Consider the following 19638-nt stretch of genomic DNA (forward strand, 5'->3'; position numbering starts at 1 on the left):
CGCATCTCAACATATATCTTTTCACAAATGTGAGTACCAAGAGACAATACTAGGGCTGTCTTTGAGTAAGGATTTTCACAGTCAAATCTAATTTGTTCGATTTTGGCCATACCCGACTAATTGTCAAATGTTGTTTATTTATTTATTTTTATTTTAAGAGCACAGCTAATGGCAATCCCTACATATAAGAGATCTCATTTGCGACTTTTTCCACCTCGAAGAAGAAAAAGGCTAAGACACTCATAAACAAATAAACATGGAAAGTGTGCACCAGCAGTACCTTAATGTATTTAGTGACTAAAAGGATAAATTAGTTCTATATTAGCATTCTAAATACACACACATTTTTACCACAATATGTCTGCATGCTAATTGTTTTATCAGTATTATATTGTAGCATAGGATACATCCAAAATAAATCTAAGACGGTATGAAACAATAGCCAGTGCAGGAAGTACGCTGTCAATCCTAACATTGAGTTCTACTATTATGTCTACTGTAGTGGGGTAATATGAGTGTAAAAGTGACTACAGGGGTGTTATTTCATGTCTAGAGGGCTCTAATAAGAGAAGTTCATAAACAGGCTTTCTATGCCCTATGAAAATATTCCATTCATAAAGAAGGAATCCTATTTCGGGGAATCTCACTTATCACGGTTGTGTCTGGAACCAATTAAGCGCGATATGTAAACCTAAACCTGTATATACTTGAGAATAGTCAGTGTACAGCTTGTATAGCAGAATAGATGTCTAGCAGCACAAGTGAGTAGAAAGAAAATGGTGTCTTGCTGACAGTCAAGCATGGTGCTGCTATTGTCATGGTATGGGGCTGGGGGAGCTGCGGTTCATTGAAGGAAAACATGAATTCCAACATGTACTGTGACATTGTGAAGCAGAATCAAGGTGAAGGTGATGGAGTGGCCAAGTATGTCTCCTCTGTTTCCTCCAGACCTGAACCCAATTCAGCATCTACCTTTGGGGCATCCTCAAACGGAAGGAAGGAAAGTGGAGCATTGAAAGGTGTCTAACATCCACAAGCTCAACCAGTGATGTCATCATAGTGGAGTGGAAGAAGATTCCAGTAACAACCTGTGCAGCTTGGGTCTATTCCAAGAGGATTACGGCACTGGCGGCAGCTTGCTACCACCTAGCTAGAGTTGTTTGCCTACCTTCTGGTCTCTGGACTCCAAGTGTGACTTTTTACCACAATGACATTTTGTTTTGTGTGTGGTTGTTTAATGAACATAAACACGTAGTGTGTCCAGCCTTATGATTGTGATGCTATGACAGGGTCTCCTAGCCCGCCAGGTGATTCTGAGTAGCTCGAAGGGTCAAAAAATATTTTCTTCATCTCTTAATAGTTTTTTTAATTAGCTATAACTGTTGCATTCAGACTTTATGCCTTTATATCATGACACATGAGCACACCCTTACTGACTACTTTAAGTTATAAGCAGATAGTAATTTAATTTCTATTGTAATCTTCCTTGAGAAATATAATTAAATGCTTGCTGAAAAATGAGGGCTTGTACTGATACTGTATTTCGTCAACATCTGAATATGAAAGTATGCCCCCTGAAACCCTGTTCATGGGGCATCCATGTCCTGATGGTTTTGTGGATGATTGGCTTCAGGGCGCTCTGCAGAAGGATCAAGACTGTGAGCTGCACACCATTCCCTTGTATTAACTCCAGCATGAACCCTGTGTTTATACCCCGCTGTCAAAAGGAATAAGCTGAGACAGGGCGCAGTGCTGCAGTTGGCGGCTGCCTGGGCGTGTAGCGGTGACAGGAGGGTAGAGGGGGCAGAGGCCAGGAACCACTTAGGGAAAACAAAGTGGATGTGGGACTGCCCGTGTGTGTGTGTGTATGTGTGAGCAAAGCAGTGAGTAAGCATGTGCATATGCTGGAATGGGAGTCGGGCCTCCACCAGTGCTGAGGGCAGCTCGATTTTGGCGGGAGCTGTGTTGTTTATGGCTGTGGGCGAGGCGAAAAAAGAGGCGGGGGGGAGTGGAAGCGAGGAGGAAGTGGAGGATGAGGATGAGGAGGAGAGGATTTTGGCTGTGCTGTGCATGCCAGGTGGCCATGTCAGGGTCATGTTAGGCCCACTTTGATTGAAGTTGACCTCCAGACCTTATTGCCTTTGAAGGACTCTGTTCATTCCCAGCTTCTGTAGCTGGGCCACACAATAATCATAACAATACAAGTCTGCACAGATGTGCTCAGTGCATGATGAATCACTATGAAATATACGCTATTTTGTGTCATCAGCGTTTAGGATTAGTTTGAAAGCATCTGAATTTGCATACAGTGATAATGCTCAGTTTTTGGATGTCACTATCAGAAGGCTATTCATCAGTTGAAAATGTGTCTGTACAGTCCATCCATCCATCCACTTTCTATGCCGCTTATTCTCACCATTGTCGTGGGGGTATGCAGGAGCCTATCCCAGCTGACTTTAGGTGAGAGGCGGGGTACACCCAGGACTGGTCGCCAGCCAATTGCAGGGCACATATAGACAATGTATATGTATATATGTACTGTATGTACAGTATGTATATATATATATATATATATATATATATATATATATATATATATATATATATACACGAGGGATGACTGTATATATAGTAGGGCAGATTCAATATTTTAATCAGATTAATGAATTTTCAAAAATAATTAATCATGATTAATCAGCATTGCAACCATGTCTGAAATATGCCCATTTTTTACTGTATTTTATTGAAAGAAAGATAAAAGAGAGGACAGGATTTTAATATATTTTGTATGTATTGACAGATCCAAATGAACTGAAAATTGAAATTAAGCTAAAAGATAGCACACATGTTTGAACACTAGTTTCTTTAATAGTAGCACACTTTAATAATAATCACACTTCACCCGTGTTATTATGAGCAATGAGGGGCTGCATTCAAAGACACCACGTAACTTAAATTGAACTCACGTTCTGAGTTTATTTTCTGGGATTTCCGAGTTTACTTAAATGAAGCAAATTGTACTTCCACATCATGAGTTACAAAGTGAGTGATAAGAATATCCACTCATTGTTTTTCTTTGTCTTTCTGTTGATTTAGACCACACATACACGCATAATAAATATGATGTTCGGAGGTACACAGTAAACAGTACCTCCAGCGAGAGTAATTAAAATGTAGATTAGATTATTAAATTACTCTAAGCAACATAATCACCAAATACCGTCACCATATCACTTGATCATACCTTATGAAATAACAATATAGGATGAGAGAATGAGGGGCTAACAAGACACAGAATGACACATAGAATATCTTTTATTTTATGTATAATAAAAAATGTCTTTTTGAGTTTCTCCTGCTGAAAACCTTCATCCTCTTTCATCTCAATATGTAGTAGAAAGACAAAGAAAAAGAAAAGATGAGGTGTGAGAAACACAATAGACACCTCTCACACTCTCTTTTCTTTTTTTTTTCCCTCCACTTAGCCAACTTGATAAGCGTGTGGGTGCACATTTTTACCGTCACTTAATTAGCCTTCATCATAGCGCACATGAAGGTATCTGGGAGGAAACGCCTATGATAGCAAGAAAAGGATCTACTGTATATGTCTTTTAACACCTCTGTTTTACATTCATTCTTCTAGAGCCACGGCACATGTGAGCCTTCTGTCTCCATTCAAGGTGTGCATGGTCTATACATTTCAAAGGCCTAAGTAATGACTGTCAACATATGCAGTGTTCATCACGCATGTGTGATGTGACAGAACATCACCCCATTGACTCTGCTCTGCATTATCTATAATTACGTATGTATTCAGTCAACAGTTCCTTACATTTTATGCCACGGTGGATTGAATCACTATTTCCTTTTCCTTATATTACCTTATTATTGTTTTGAAGACTGCCTGTCAGGTTAACGTTAACCCATAACATTATCTCATACTATGAAAACATTTGATTAATTATTCATTTAATTATGTAAATGGTTCAGCCATCTTTTATTTTGGTAGAAAACCTGTTTTCTCTGCTGCTTATCCTCACTGTTTGATATTGATAGACATATCTCATGGTTAGGTCCTTTGGACTATCTTTAACATTTGTACAAATTGTACAAACACAACTGCCGCAAAGATGCAGAAGCAGTATGGCAGTGAAGATCTCTTAATAATAAAAAAAATTCTCCTCTTAAAATGTTTTTCTACTTATTACAGTGGACAACTTAGCATTACAAAATACTCCATTTGTCTCTCCAATTCTGATTTTAGAGTAGACTAGAAAGTCTAGATTTAGATCACGTCTACACTGAACACTTTGCAACCTCTGTGGTGTAGTTGAGTGTGAGCCCTCTCCACCTGCTAGGTCCAGTGATGGGGAAAGGAGAGGGCGAGGCAATTGGGAGCCATAGTAGCCGTCATCCACCGCTGATGGATGGGGAACATTATGGCTCTTGGGGACAGGTGCCACGACGATTAAAGGCCCCAGCCACTGGCTCGGAAAGAGTGGAAGTGGAACGAGCAGCAAAGTGAAACTGTTGCCGCAGAGCAAGTCAACACAAATGCTGCAGGAGGGGAGGGTGAGGGTGATAGTGGTGGTAGCGAGACCCTCTCTTTCTCCATGCTGGGATCTTAAGTGTGACACAGTGCGACTGTCTGCGGAGACAACAGGTCATCAAATAGCGACGCTCTGCCACTGCCATCTGATACCAGTGAAAAAGCTTCTCTGTGTTGGCGTTGTCGCTGTTTGATGACAGCAAGGAAGCACCCTGCCAAAAAGACACTCAAACTCATCTTGCTGTGGAATCTGTAGTTTCGTCTTAAAGATTAAACGTCGGTCATGAGAAAGAACCCAGACTTGCATGGCAACATTTCTTCCCAGAGTGCATTTCAGCCACAATGAGCGCCGCAGTCCACCAGTAAAAGGCCCATCTTTGTTGAAGTACAACAAGCTGATTGTAGAATTGAATCTTTTATGGGATGGTGTTGAGGAATAATGGGCCCTGGCTGAGAGCATGGAGCTATAATTTGAGCCTTCAAACTGCAGCGAGAAAGGGCCAGTGTCTGTCTCCGTAACACCGGTGATTATCTGGAAATTGCCTCGACATTGGGCTGTAATTTGGTGGGTAAGGACCACTAGGCTTGGGTCTACTTCCATTGCTATGCTATCAAAAATTGTCAGATGGAAAAAAAAAAAAAGATTTTCAGATTCCAAACTGCATAGGAAACCACTTCATCAAAATCAACACCTTTACTATTTCATGACAACTGTCTTTCTGATTGCTACTACTTTCCCTTCTTCCAGGATCTATCCATCAGTATTTACTGTTATAATGTTTTAACGTTTGCTCATCTACTTACCCATAATCCCTCAGCACACAGTCTCTCGCCTCCTTGGCCCCCACATTAGGGCTTTGATAGATTAGCTTCTCTGATTCACAGTGAGCACACAGCTGGCTGCCGTACCCACCAACATTCTCCATTGGGAGTGGATGTGTGTGTGTCCGTGCGCGTGTGTGTGTGTACATTTGTTGATGACTCAAAGGAATCTAAGATGCTCTCATAACAAGCGGGGCTATCTTGTGTTTGAACTAACACCGATGTATGTTTTCCGCGTTAAGGGCTTCTGAAACCAGCAACGTCTCGAGTGAGCTGACAAGGAATTGCGTTTCCCTCCGAAAATGTGTGAATGCTGCATTTTGATACGGCTATGATGTTGGTGCAGGCATGCCTCCTAGTGGTTTTGAGATAGTGATGGTATAGTGATAGTGATCTCATGTCGTTATCTTGAAGGAAGAACACATTTTGAATGAGTTAGTATTGAGACAATTGTAATTGTAAGTGATCATGTTGCTATGATGAACATGGGTTCTCTTTTAGGATTTAATCTTGCACAAGATGAGAATAAACACACAGGATTTAAGTTTTGCCTCAAATGATAAACAGAAATGTTTAATGTAAACATGCTGACAAGGGGAATATTTGAGTGAAGATGCAAGGACACAAACTTTCCTCATATCATGCCCGTAATGACGGAAAACGCAGTAAATCACATACAAAAGAGCTAGCAGTTGGCGTAACAGTAATGAAATATAAACAAAAATAAAAACATACACAACAATGGACGCGCAGTGATATGGAAGGAGAGAAAGTAACGCCGCGCGATTGTGAGGTCTGATTTTTTTCAGAGGAGGCATTTTAATGACGCAAATGTATTATTCTTTTGAACGCATATTGTTTTGAGAAGCCAAAGTCTTTATATAAGTGGACCCACCAACTAATCAGAACTACGTTCCTCATCACCGAAATCCGACCAGAACTCGGCTCACGTTACAAAGTGGGGGATAAGTCACTGTTGATGCACCACACTGCTGATGGGGATGTCATACAACTTCATGTCAAAAAATCCAAACTATTTCAGTTGAACTACGACCTGAAACTAAGAACAGTTGAAAAATCACAAGAACTTACATTTTGCACTATTGGATCTTACAGTGGTTCTAAGTAGAGCTTCAAAAGGCAAAAATAAAAATGGGAGTGAGACAAAAAAAATTGGAGTAAGCAATCTATTGCAAACAAGCATTAAAATTAAATAAAAAGTTTAAGTCCACAGCATTTAAAAGCCAAAATATCGGCAAAAATGTGGATTCAATATAATTTTCTGTCAGGTATTCATTCACACGTCATATGTCATAATCTCTTGATAGCAAAAGCAAAAACGCTTTCAATCTTTAAAGGCAGTTGGATTGTTGAGCTGCATAAGCAAGGCCTTCCAGACAGTGGATACCCTCCATGAAGCCATCTTCACCACATGGAGCAATATTCCCACTCGCCGCCTGGAAACACTGGCATCAAGCATGCCCAAACCAATTTTTGAAGTGATTAACCAGAATGGCGCAGCTACTCATTACTGACTCTTTTTTTGAACATTTTATCTCTATTTTAGGGGGGTTTCAGGGTTTTTTTAGCCATGGTCTTAAACGTTTGATAAGCTGATGAACAGTGCATTTCACTTTAATGTTTGCAATAAAATGCTTACTCAATTTTTTTTTGTCTCACTCACATTTCTTCTTTTTACATTTTTAAGCTCTACTTAGAAGCTCCTTAAGGGCCAACAGTGCAAAATGTAAATTCTTGATCGAGTGTATTAGTAATAACATAGCATAGTCCCTATTTCAAAGATTGCGAAAGAACAGCGCATGTATGCAACATTTTTGTTCTTACTTCACTCGACGTCTAGCTCCACATATGCTTGAGCCTGTGACGACTGCAATCGGACTCAATGTCGCCTGCAACCCAGCAATGTATTGAAATGATCAATGTATTGACACAATCATACCATATGATTGTGGACTGTCCCAGAACATGCTACGTTTTTAAAGAACAGACAACTGTATGATGTACAACGGAGCATTATTTAGTGTTTGTGGGAATTGCACAATTTTTTACACACAATAATATTTCACTCACTCCTGCTTTCCAAAGAAATGCACCTCACCTAATTATAATGTAAATATAGTGTGGCCGCTCATCCCTATGTCTGACTTGCTGTCATGTTGGGTTCCTCTTCCTGCTGAAAATGTCCCTTTTATCAGTGAAGCCACACAAATACCGCTCACCACCTCTTCCCAGCTTATCTTCGTCCAACTGTTAATTAACAGCGAGTGCAGCAATTACACTCGAAATATCCTGAGCAACAAAGACACAAAGATACTCCACCCTGCCTCACCCTGACCTTAAAACCGGACCGGCTCCCACAAATGAAGCCAATAAGGAAGACAGTTGATTGGAAGGAAAATGAGGGAGGGAGATAGCGGAGCAACACAAAGTACACTGCGCTCAGATAAGATTCGACTGTCTCTTTTAATTGGTTTGTCTCTCCTGAGAGGAGCCCCAAATCTGGAAGGTTTTCGATGATGAGCCTCTTGCTGCATGTGTCTGTAAGTTAGCAAGTGTTTGCGTTATGCCTGCAGGAGTATGTGTATATATATATATATATACATATATGGTTTGACACTTACACTGATATCACTGTACTTGAAGTAAAATTTGAAACAAGTTACAGGTTCTGTGTAAAGAGATGGTTTGTCTCGGCTGCTGTATTGGTATCCCTCACTCTTGTACCGAACTAAATGGCTGGTAAGTATCCATTGGATGCTCGCTGTGTGCGCCACACTCCGCTGCCTTTGACAGTGTCTGAAAGAGCCCGGGGGGTTAACGTGCCCTCCACACTTGCATATCGGGCTGCTGTGTGAACAGCTGACTAGGCAGCAACAAGGATACTGGCAACCATCTGGCGCCATCGGGGATCCAGATTCCTTGTGTAGCAGTTCAACCAGAACTGCACAACTCCAGCGGGGAAAGAGGAGATGCACAAATTAGGATGTACAACGACACCATCCTAAAGGTCCTTGTATTCGGTTCAACAAGAGTTGACAATCTGCAAGCCATATAAAAGGAGGCAAACATGTCAAGGTTTTTCACGTGTCTGGTTTGGTTTCCATCCATCCATTTTCTATGACGCTTATCCTCATGAGGTTCGCGGTGATATGTTGGAGCCTATCCCGGCTGACGGGCGAGAGGCGGGGTAGACATGCGCACGAGTACGGCTTGTCATTATCTGTAATCGTGATGAAGGAAAATCCTCATTGGGTAACTACTTATATATTCACTCCTCACGCTCTGTGATTGGCCAGTTACACACAGCGGTGTTTTTTTTCACGTCTGCTTGCTTCTAATTTGGCTGTTAGTCAGTTAGAAAATTTTGCTCGTTGCGCTTTTGAGAAAACTACAGTGAACAAGGCTGACAGATTATTTCCCTGTATTTCCCCGCCCACTAAGAGTACAGATACGGATATAGATCATTTAGATGGGTGGACAGATACAGACAGTGGTGCATAACAGATATCAAAACACTTTTATAATCACTAAACAAATTGTCTATGACTAATAAGTCCCACTCGTGCCCATGCAATGACCTTTTGCTTGATAATGTTCATATTTTTCAAACAATCTTGTTCAAAGCTCATAGGCATGTGCTTATCAGTCCCCTAAAGGTGTGTACCAAAATTTGCTAAACACCCTAAAGTTACAGTGGTCGTTTTGTAGAGTTCATTGAGCTATGCAAGAAATTTCAAATGAATCCCACTTACGGGGGTTAAACTTTGGGGTTTAATAACAGCACCACCATGTGGTGTATTTGTCAGAGAAATAAAAGCACAGGTAACACAGTAGGGGTAGATATTTTGCCAAATTTTCACCATTTTTTTTACGGTGGCTGGGAAGTGAAAAACACTTTAACAAACTCTGAAACACTTGAACATTTCAGAGAAATGAACATTTCAGAAAACAAATTACAGTTAGTGTTAGTGTTGTGTTCCAACAAAAAGGAAAGGGACTGTACCAAATCCCTGTACCCTTCCTGTAAATATGGGGTTTGGTATATTCACCTTCCGGTTTGGGTAATTGTAATTACTTTTGCTGTTTGTTGAAGTGTTTTGCACTTCTTGGCCACCATTCACCTTTCAGGAGTAGAAAAGTAAGTTTACACAAACAAACACACAGTACAGTAGCTGTAGCACCTAAACTGAAGATAGACACACATATTGCACTGTGATTAGTTGAAAGAGAATTGTCGATACTGTTTGATAACGTTTAACTGTGGATTACAATGAAGACAGTGTGTTATTTGTAGAATTCTATTGTACTTGAAATCCCACATTTGTTCCCTCTTCAACGGACAAAGACAAACACTGGGGGCCAGAATCAAAAGACAAAAAAAGGTAAAGCTCACATCTCTTTAACCGCCACCGCACAGGCTTGAAAATAGATCTTAACAAGCAGTGTGAGACATCCCTGCTATGTTTTTGGGAGGGAGTCACAAGGGAGAGGTCTGGAGAAAAGAAACTAGAGTGGCACCTCCATTTGTAAGTACAGCTGCAACGTCAGGATGCTGGCTGCGACAGAGCTGATGGATGATGGTGTGTTGAGATACCTCCTCTATGAACCCATACACAGAGTCTCTGAGGGAATGCTGAATAATGCTAAGAGAATCAGTTATGAAATAAGTCACGTGATCGCTCTAAAAGTGAGCCCTTTCCTAACTCCCTCAATTCTCTTTAAATATTTAGGGCTTGTAATTAAACTGTGATGGAGTGGGGTGCCACAGGGGGCGCTGGCTTTATTGGATAACAAGTGACAAAGTATCAGTCGCTGCCTTGACCTCGACATTTTTTTTTCCTGATCTTGTTATGTCCCAGTGACAGGTTGGTTGCCTGCGAGGGGATTCGAGGTAGGAGCCTTCATCCCCCCACCAACCCTTTTGTTCACGGTTAGACAGACAGGGAACCTTCTCCATCAATCATACAAGACATGCTCGGTGAGCTGAACTTTAAATAAATTCAAAATGAATTAACAGATGATAGGAAAATTGACAGGAGAAACATATTGCGGACTCTTTCTTGAAACGGATTTGAATTGTGCAAGTTAGATTATTGCGTCCTAGAGTTTGGACATGGAAGGCTGCCAGTGACAACCATGCATCAGGACACAAAAATGCAGGTTTCGCTGCATATGTTATAATGCAGGGGTCACCAACGTTTTTTCTTGCGAGAGCTACTTTTAGAAAATGAAAATGGCCACGAGCTACTCATTTTTGTAGAAATGATTTTCATACCTTATTTCAACCCAAACAGATCAAATATGCTTGCTTTACCAAAACATTCACAATTCACAATATCCACAACTCACATTTTATGTTTCAGAATACTTTTCTTTCTAGTGTTCTCACATTATTAACTGAAAACCTGAATGAAAAGCAGGCTTGCGGGCACCTCATGTGGTCGTGGGGGGCTACCTGGTGCCCACGGGCACCACGTTGGTGACCCCTGTTATAATGCAACCTGGAGCTCTGTCAACTACTGTATCTTTCAGTTAGCTACAGACGTGAGACCCGTATATGTATGATCATGAATAGGTTAGCCTAGCATGATGTTGCTGTTAAAATGTGAGTGTAATGTAACTCACATAGCTATGCTAGTTTTGCTAATGTTTATGGCCTCCTGTCTCACTCCTTAATGTTATCTTGTTGTATGTGGTATATGACATCTACGTTGGACAATTGCAGAGTTACAGTATATGTAAAAAGTGGATACAGTGCACAATAGTGCTTCTTAGAGACACACACTCTATCGGAGACAAGTGTGGACTTACAGTATTAGCATTAAAGCTACAGACACACAAGTATGTTCCCCAGAGGGCTTACAAAAGCACTTTTAAAAATGGTCTAAATTCTCGCATCAAAGCTATACTTTGGACAACACATTTCCAACAACCTATTGTGGAATTTTTAAGACGTTAGTTTGATCATTTCCTGAATTAATTTTCTCTGGCTTCTGCTCTTGAGCCAGCCCTTGTGTTTATTCTCATCCGTTCCTCTCCAGCAGCTAATAAAAAGATGTCCTGACTTGTCACCCTTATCATAATAGTCTGACAATAAGCTCGAAGAGGAAAGATGGAATATAGTCAAAGTGTGTGACTGCTGATGTGCTTGAAGGTCTTGGAATGAGCATTACATACGTCTCCAGTCCCAGGTGCTGATAAGGCAGGTCACCTGACTCACCTTTGTGGGAAATTGGGTTCTTGGAGAAAATAAATTAATGGTCATAGTGGATTTTCAAGGACTTTGGATGATGTTTCTAGCCTATACTTTATTTATGAATGCAATATTGGGTTTTGGGTTTGTTTGCCCCTCTAAATTGTATTCCCAGTGCAAATAACAACCGACCATGTTAGCAAGAAATACATGTCTAACAACATTTGTTGGCCCTCCAATAAGCGCATTGAACTCAGTGTAGCCTGAATTATTCATCAGCCTGTTTGCGACTTGAGACCAGTTCAAGGAGTTCATGTGGCCCTGCAGTGAAAAGGTTCATTAGTGGAATAAAAGATTTTGCACAGGAAGTCAATAAAAATAGGTTAAAGATGTCCCAAAAATTATCAGTTAAAAAATTGTCAATTTTCTGAACGATTGTTATGTTTGAGATATGAGACAACAGGCATTTTAATTCAAGTGTTTTTTTTTTACATTTGTCATCTCTGGCAGACATGCTGAAGCCTGTTTTATTTACCGTGATAAGTGAATTCCCGCAAAGTAGGACTGCTTATTTATAAATCGAATATTTTGCAGTTGGAGCATAGAAAACCTGTTTATGACCTTCTGAATACGTTTGTTTTTAACATTATTAGAGCCCGCTAGACATGAGCTAACACCCCTATAGTCGCTTTTACACTTTTATTACCCAGCATAGCAGACATAACAATGGTAAATTTAAGACATAAATAAGACTCGTGCTCGTGTGTGTTGCTATAAATGTGTTCCCTAGGGAAGCTGAGTGACTGGCGGAAAGGAAGTGACGTTGAAGGTTCAGAGTTGAGTTTTAGCTTGCTGTATTAGCCCGTGTTTTTATTAGGGACTTGTATTAGGGATTATTATACCTCTTGTGAGATAATTCAAACCTGCAATAAAAGCCTATAAAATAAAAGTTGTTCCGGCGATCAAATGTGGCGCTTGGGTGTGTCACCGAACGTTAACATTCCATTAACATTAACAGTAACATTACGGACACCTTATGACCAGTGTAGAATACTACATACAGTATCGTCAACATTTTTTATTGCGTTATTGTTATTATAATGTGTATAATGTGTATTATAATGAAGATACTTCATTTGTGCGAAAAAATACTGAACATTTGCTTAATGCACATTTTTTTCAACCACAAAACAGCATGTCTTATTTAATATATTCATTTGTGTTTTTTAAAAAAACGTGAAATTACAGCCGAAAAGAGGCGAGGGACGACTGTATAGTATTTTTGATTAGTGAGACGAACGCCATACAAGACAGCTACTTCAGTGAGCTTCTGCCAGAGTGAAACAGCCTGCGATTGATTTTTTTTTTTGTCACAGCAGATCTCTTAACCGATCTCTCCTAACTGTAATAGTAATGAATTTCATTACACAAAGCTGGAACACACAGGCAGGTGGCAATGCATGCAGAGGATGGCGTGAGGGGAAAGAAGAAGGCCTGGTTGTCACTTGGGGACTATCTGTCAATAGCGACGTATCTTGCCCGCTGGCTAGAGATCGAAATAACAGCCCTGCATGGAGCAATTATAGCAGCCGTGTAGTGCCTCCCTTTAGCCTGATGTATTATCTCCCAGTACAGAGTGTAATATACATGTAAATATAGATGCACAATCTTCAAGTCCACTTCGCACACAAGCATGTCGTAACAAGAGTGCCCCATAACCACGGTGACCAAAGACATCCTTGTGGCCATGTTTGTTTCCAAACCACAGTGAGTCAGGATTCTTGATTGGATTACTCATCTTCTCCTTGGGGCCAGGAAAGGCCTCTCACCGGTATCTTCATCCTCTCCTCTCTTCTGCATCATTTTTGCCTTCCCTTGCACATCTGGGGACGTGGGAAAAATATCACTTGTTTGTTCATTTTTAAGAAAAAAGACCAGCCGCTCCTTAAAGGGAAACTGCACTGTTTGTCAGCTGTCCCAACTATCTTTCCTCGAGTCATCTGCGAGTGAAAACACAAAGGAAGATGCTCCAAGCGTGCCAAGGTAGCTAAACAATGCCCGCTGCTCACTTGTCTTGTATATTGCAGTCTCTGCATGGATCTGTAAGTGTTAGACACTGCCTATAGAGCAACATAGACATATGACATACAGGAACGGAAAGTCAGCTGTGTCGCCAGTCTATGATGTCATCAGCGGTTGATTCTCAAAAATATTAACACAAAACATGTTTTTATAGTTTTATATACACTGTAACTTTTCACTTTTCCAACATAATAGATGTCATAGATCACATACAACAACATAACATTAAAAGAAAACTGCACTTTTTTAATTTATTTTGCCCATCATCCACAATCCTTATGTGAGACATGAACACACATGCCTTTCTGTTTTCTGTGTGTTTTAAAGATATAAAAACAGATAAAAAGAGACATCTCATTACTGCACGTAATGGGACACCCCAAGACCGCTATTAAAACACGTCCAAAAACCTCCAGCAACGTTTTATGGTTTTATATACATGCTGTGACCATGTAGTGACAGGTACATTCATGATAACACATAATACTTATAGTATTTTGCCGTATTTTGGTCCTTTTAAGCATTACCGGAACTTCCTTCCTGGGCGCAGTGATTTCACATAGAAGCATAGAAATGCCTACACCTAGCATTAACTTTTCCAAACTCAAAAACAAAAACACAGCAGCAGTGGCGGCAGGCAGCTCCAATAGCGTAACCTTTTTGGTCGTGGTCTGAGGCATTGTGAGCTGCAGGCGAGTGTGTGGTGAAGCTAGTCGCTAGCCGGTGTGGTGTGGCAAGGTGTCAACACGCCAATAACTAGTTCAATCGGCGTAAAAATGTTAATAATAATAGTAACAATGTCACTGTCGCTATTGTATTACCTGTAGTTAATATGCACATCACATTATATGTAAATTGAGCGTTGTTGGAGTGTTTTTCAGAAGGCTTTATAGGCAGAGTAAGTGTTTCCCAATACGTGCATTCTTAGCAGCGACTTTTAAGCTATTTTAGATCTTTACAAAGCACAGAAAAGAGAAAGATATATGTGTTCATGTCTCACATATGTGGATGATGGGCAAAATTCCCAAAACTTAAAAAGGGTAAATATGTCAACATTCAAGCACACATCTAACACATGAAATATGCCTTTTACAGTTATTTTGGACAGCAAAAATAACAAGATGAACATGTTTTGGAGTCATGAGCGCTTTAAAGCCACAGACACAGAAGACAGTGTGATCCTCGTTGTAATAACAATTTTAAACTGTCTGAATTCCAGCATCATGGTTCCATTTTTGGACAACACGCTATTGTCAACATTTTTATCAACATAATGACATTTTACAAAGGTGTAAAATATGAAAATGAAACAGTGAAATAACACACACTAATTATTTGGTAAGTTATTTGGTAAGATAGTTGGTATACCGTGAATACTCATGAGAAATCTCATGCAAAGTGTTGTGCTGGTCACTGGCTCACGCTCTTTTCTGAACCAGAACAAATCCCACTATCTCTTTCTTTCCGGCTTTGTCCGACTGTTTTTAGTTCATCTACTTACTGTTGCCCTTATCTCCCGTTCTCACAGATTCACTCTAATCCCATTTTCTCTGGCCCATCCTCCAACCGCTTTCAAGTTCTATTCTTGTTGGGCCCTTTTTTTAACTTTAGGTTTGGAATTTTTCCTGTCGCTACCTCCATCCTCTCTCTCTGTCCACTTGTCCTCAAACTCAACACTCAGCTGTGTCCTTCAATTATTCTTTTTCCAGATTTGCCCATTTACCCAGGGGACATTTAATACTTGCACAAAGATGGCTTCAGCTTTTCACGTATATAAATACCACCTTCTGCCTGCAGAGTTGATGGCTTGTCGCCAAACTGACGTGAACCCCATGGAGGTGACATGGCTTCTGTCAATCTGGCAGCCGGCATTTTACAGAAGGATTATAGAAATCAAGAAAATAGAGAGAGCGAGGGAGCAAGAACAAACTAAGGCCCTGTCCACACAGGAGCGTTCTTGGGATTGTTTTTGGCGGGTTGAAAAAAAGTTACATTCACAATGTGCCGGATTAGTATGCCGCATCAGTCATGTCCTCATTTATTATGTTGGCTTGTTGTCAAAGCTCACCTCTGGCCACGTGAGGCGATGGTGGGTCGGTGACGTCATCGTTCTCGTATTGCCTTGTCTACACGGCAGGCGTTGGGTTGGTTCAAAGAAACTCTGATGCGTTTGTTGTGCTAGTGTGGTAAAGGGTGATCATCCCAATCCTGGTGTGCACCAAACAAGCGTAAATCAAGACCACGTGAGAAATGGGCCTCGGTACTCTTGTAAGTGAACTCCGGTATGATTCGGTTCATTTGAGCTCAGAGAGCAACATTACATGAATCAAAGACACAGACCAGTGTTAAAATGACTGCAAAAAGCATGCAGAAATTACACATATTTAAGAGAAAATGCGTTGGAAGTGCGCTCTCCCTCTATGTGTGTGACAATGGCGCTCTTTAAAAGTATATTTTAGAAGCTCAAGCGCGCTAGCAAATGGCATTTTGGTTTGGAATTTTCTCAGATAAAATGTATATTATGTAATAGGTCACAAAAGCTGCCCAACTAAATCCTTACTCTATTTGTTCTTTACTGTGCAGCTTTTGGTTTAATTACGAAAATACTGTGTGAACGCTAAGCCAACCACACCCAAGTGCACAACAAGTATTTGTGCTTGTGCTTGAATATTTCTGCCCTTATGAATTATCTGCCCTTATACGGAACATGAAATTGACTTAGCTTCATTCAGGCGTGGTATGTTTCAAGGACACAGTGGAAATACGATAGAGCACCTTGTAATTACGCAGCTTTTTAAAAAGTGGGGGGGAAAGTGATGTACGACTTGTTCTTCTTCACAACATATCCCCAGCATTTTGCATATGAATAGAGCTCATCTCTGTGTTTGGAGAGCCAGATGCATTATTTTCAATTAATCAAAGTTGGTAAATCCCTCCATTGTTTACTTGTGTTATGACCTTGAGTCGTAATTAGAGCACACTCTGCTATCTGCCAGCAAATGGATATGTTTTCTCGTTTGCCAATTACATGTTCTTTGTTCACTGTATGTTTTAGTTTCTGTAACATGTATGTGTATTACACTGGCATTGTTTTTGTGTGCGTTGTTATAGCCCCCTGTTGTGTGTTAGCAGCACATTTTGACCTCATCTCGAAAGGCTATGTGTTTTATTATTGATCAACCCTGGCCAGTGGTGATCAAATAGAGATATTTTCATTCAAAGCCACCAATCCATACCTAAGTAATCAACCAATGTTTTTTATTTGTGGTGTTTGAAGGGACTTGGAACACACAGCATGATTTCATCGTCATCATGTGGCTAACTAACTTATTTAACCATGGCACTGACGAGCAAAGAGCTGTTAGAAGTTGCATGTCACTTTTGAAAGACTGATGAAAAAAACGCTGCGTGTTAAAGCCCCTTTTGATTGCTTATAAATGGAATTCAGGCGTATGCCGCAAGCGTAACTAACAATGTGGCGGAGTCCCCATGCTGAATTTAAAGCTGGAATATGCTGTGTGAATGTAGCAAATAAAAAGGATTCTGGTCTGGTCTCTGCCGTGCAAGATGAAAAGAACCATGTCCATGTTTGAAGTCACGCGTCAGGTTTATATCTCACATGAGAGAAAATGAGGGTGAGCTATCGCACCATCAACTCTCTCAGGTTACTCTCTTCTCACGTTGCATTCTCACTCATTTCCTAATGAGCCTAATGGACTGAGAGGAGCGTCTCACCTCTTTAAACACGATGAGGTCGAGCAGAAAATTGATCTGCATGGTGGGCCGTAATGAGACAGAATTCTTTCCTGTACCGTTCCAATGACACAGAAAAAAAAAAAAAAAAACCTGCCATAGAACGACATGTCCTCAGGAGAAATTAGCAAAATTTGACACTGGATTATCTTCATAGGTGACTATTTAAAAGTGTTTTTCTTCAAATTGCAGTGCATATCTTTTTGTGGGAGATTCACATTGCAGCACAGATTTTCGGTGCAGAAGGTCCCAAGCATGGGAATATTATACATATTATAAATCCTCATGCCTCATTTGAGCTTGCGATTTAAATAGCAATAGTGCCTTTCAATGATATCATACGTTGTAATTTAACCCTCCACTTGATGAAATCATTGTTTTATCTGCGAAGGTCACTGCTTTTAACGCCCAACTCTTTCAAATTAATGCTCACTTTCATGCGTGCCGTGAATTTCATTTGCCAATTTAGAGGCAGCTTTGGAGTGTTAAACACAAATACTTGATGGCGCTCAATCAAGTGAATGACGAGTGACTGTGTTTGATCGCAAGTCAAAAAAGAAAGAAGAAAAATCAAATCCTTCTCCACAACAAGGTATCTTTGAATATGTGCGGCAAAGACACCGATTGAATCATCAGATACTGTATGTGTCCGTGAGATGTACAGAGGAGGCGGTCTGAGGGGCTGACTCAACGGGATACAAGAGACTAGCTTCTTCTATTAGATGAGTAAAGCTCACAAGGCATGTGAAGGCATGAAGGCATGTGAGCAAAAATACAAGGGATAGACTGAGCCTTGATTCTGTCACATTACTGGATTACTCTGGACTACTTCATAAAATGCTAACAAAATACCCAGAATGAAGGGCATAGATTGTTCAAGGCACAAAATGATGGTACCCCAAACCCTAAACCTGTGATAAACACTGGAATAGTTCTGAAAGCACCCTAATCATCGTAGTAAAGATGGTGTAATTTCCTTAATCCCTTGGAAACTGGACTACCTGGCAATATAGCAAAATTGTGCGAGACCAGATAATAGAGCACCTAATTCAAACTCTGGGATATGAACTGGAATAGCTCCGAAAAACCCACAGACCTGGGTATAAACTCAATTGATCTCCGATATACCCCAATCCTGGGATAACTGGAGAAAGTCAGTATAGAGCTTAACCAAATCATACTAACTTGACTGGCCCAGAATATAGACTAAACTCTAGGCTATATAAACTGGGCCTACCCTAAAAATATCAGTGGACTACCTTAGAAAATGCCTAGTCTGCATGAATGCACCTTTGGGCCTTTTGCCCATCGCCAGTATCCTCAAATACTTAGCCCTGTTTGCATATCCAAGCCATCCCAAAGTTCCTCTTCCTCCCTCCTTTCCAGATTCTCCCATTGTCAACATTCAGGAGGAGTTCTGATTAAAATTCTCTTTGTGGGGGTTCATGAGCCATCAAATCCTTCAAAGCAACTCGCCGCCTCTCCCTTCTGTTTCCCAGTCAGAAGCAGGGTGACAAATCAGGTGCGTGACAAACCTCCCCCAGTAATAAGAGCATATCTTATTCCTTAGCTGCCAATATAACAGGGAGGAGTGAGACATCTGCTATTGGAAGAAATTGCTGCAATTTCAGCTCTACATGTCAAGAACTTAGCGACAATGGAAACCCTGCAAGGGTGCCTAATGAGGAAGCGTGGCGAAGGAGAGCAGGTGACATGCCAAGTGTGTCACGAGACAAGAGGTGTTGACATTTAGAATAGACACACAGGGTGCACGCCTGTCGATCATGCACATGCACCTACTCACTGCAGGATTCCTTTTATTTTTTCTTTTGTTTCTTGTTCTCCGAGGCATTTTGATTGAAGCTTACAATCTGTGGAGACCAATGCTGAAGAAATCCAATGCATATAGCATGATTGCGCTATGGGTGTATATAGTGCTTGTATTCTCAATTTCCATGGACATAGTATGCATTTCACATTGTTTCCTATTAGCATTTTCCTTTTAGCGCTCTTTATAGGGAATACCTTAATGTACCTTAATCATACCTTAATCATAATGTAAATGTGTAGCACAAAACTGTGACTAAATATATGGCACAAAAGTGTAAATAATTCAACAATGCCACAAACATGCATGTGCTCCCTCCTCACTGATAGGCATGCCCCAAAAATGGTATGCCCTTGTATTTTTCGGTCTGTCAAATCACCCACAGGAGCC

At 40.6% G+C, this 19638-nt stretch overlaps 1 protein-coding gene across 3 annotated transcripts in view; it reads left to right on the forward strand.

Annotated features, from left to right (window-relative positions):
• The window catches only part of LOC129194678 (neurexin-2-like), a 543165-nt gene that overhangs the window by 44643 nt on the left and 478884 nt on the right, over positions 1–19638 (forward strand). For 2 of the 3 annotated variants that reach the window (XM_054799957.1, XM_054799956.1), the window contains exon 1: positions 18823–18942. The exons of the other annotated variant lie outside the window; for it this stretch is intronic. The gene's annotated coding sequence lies outside the window, so the exon portion shown is untranslated. Of the gene's footprint in view, positions 1–18822; positions 18943–19638 lie in introns of those variants that run through there. 3 annotated transcript variants of the gene reach the window in all.

Source organism: Dunckerocampus dactyliophorus, chromosome 15, assembly GCF_027744805.1.
Source record: "Dunckerocampus dactyliophorus isolate RoL2022-P2 chromosome 15, RoL_Ddac_1.1, whole genome shotgun sequence".
Lineage (NCBI taxonomy): Eukaryota > Metazoa > Chordata > Actinopteri > Syngnathiformes > Syngnathidae > Dunckerocampus > Dunckerocampus dactyliophorus.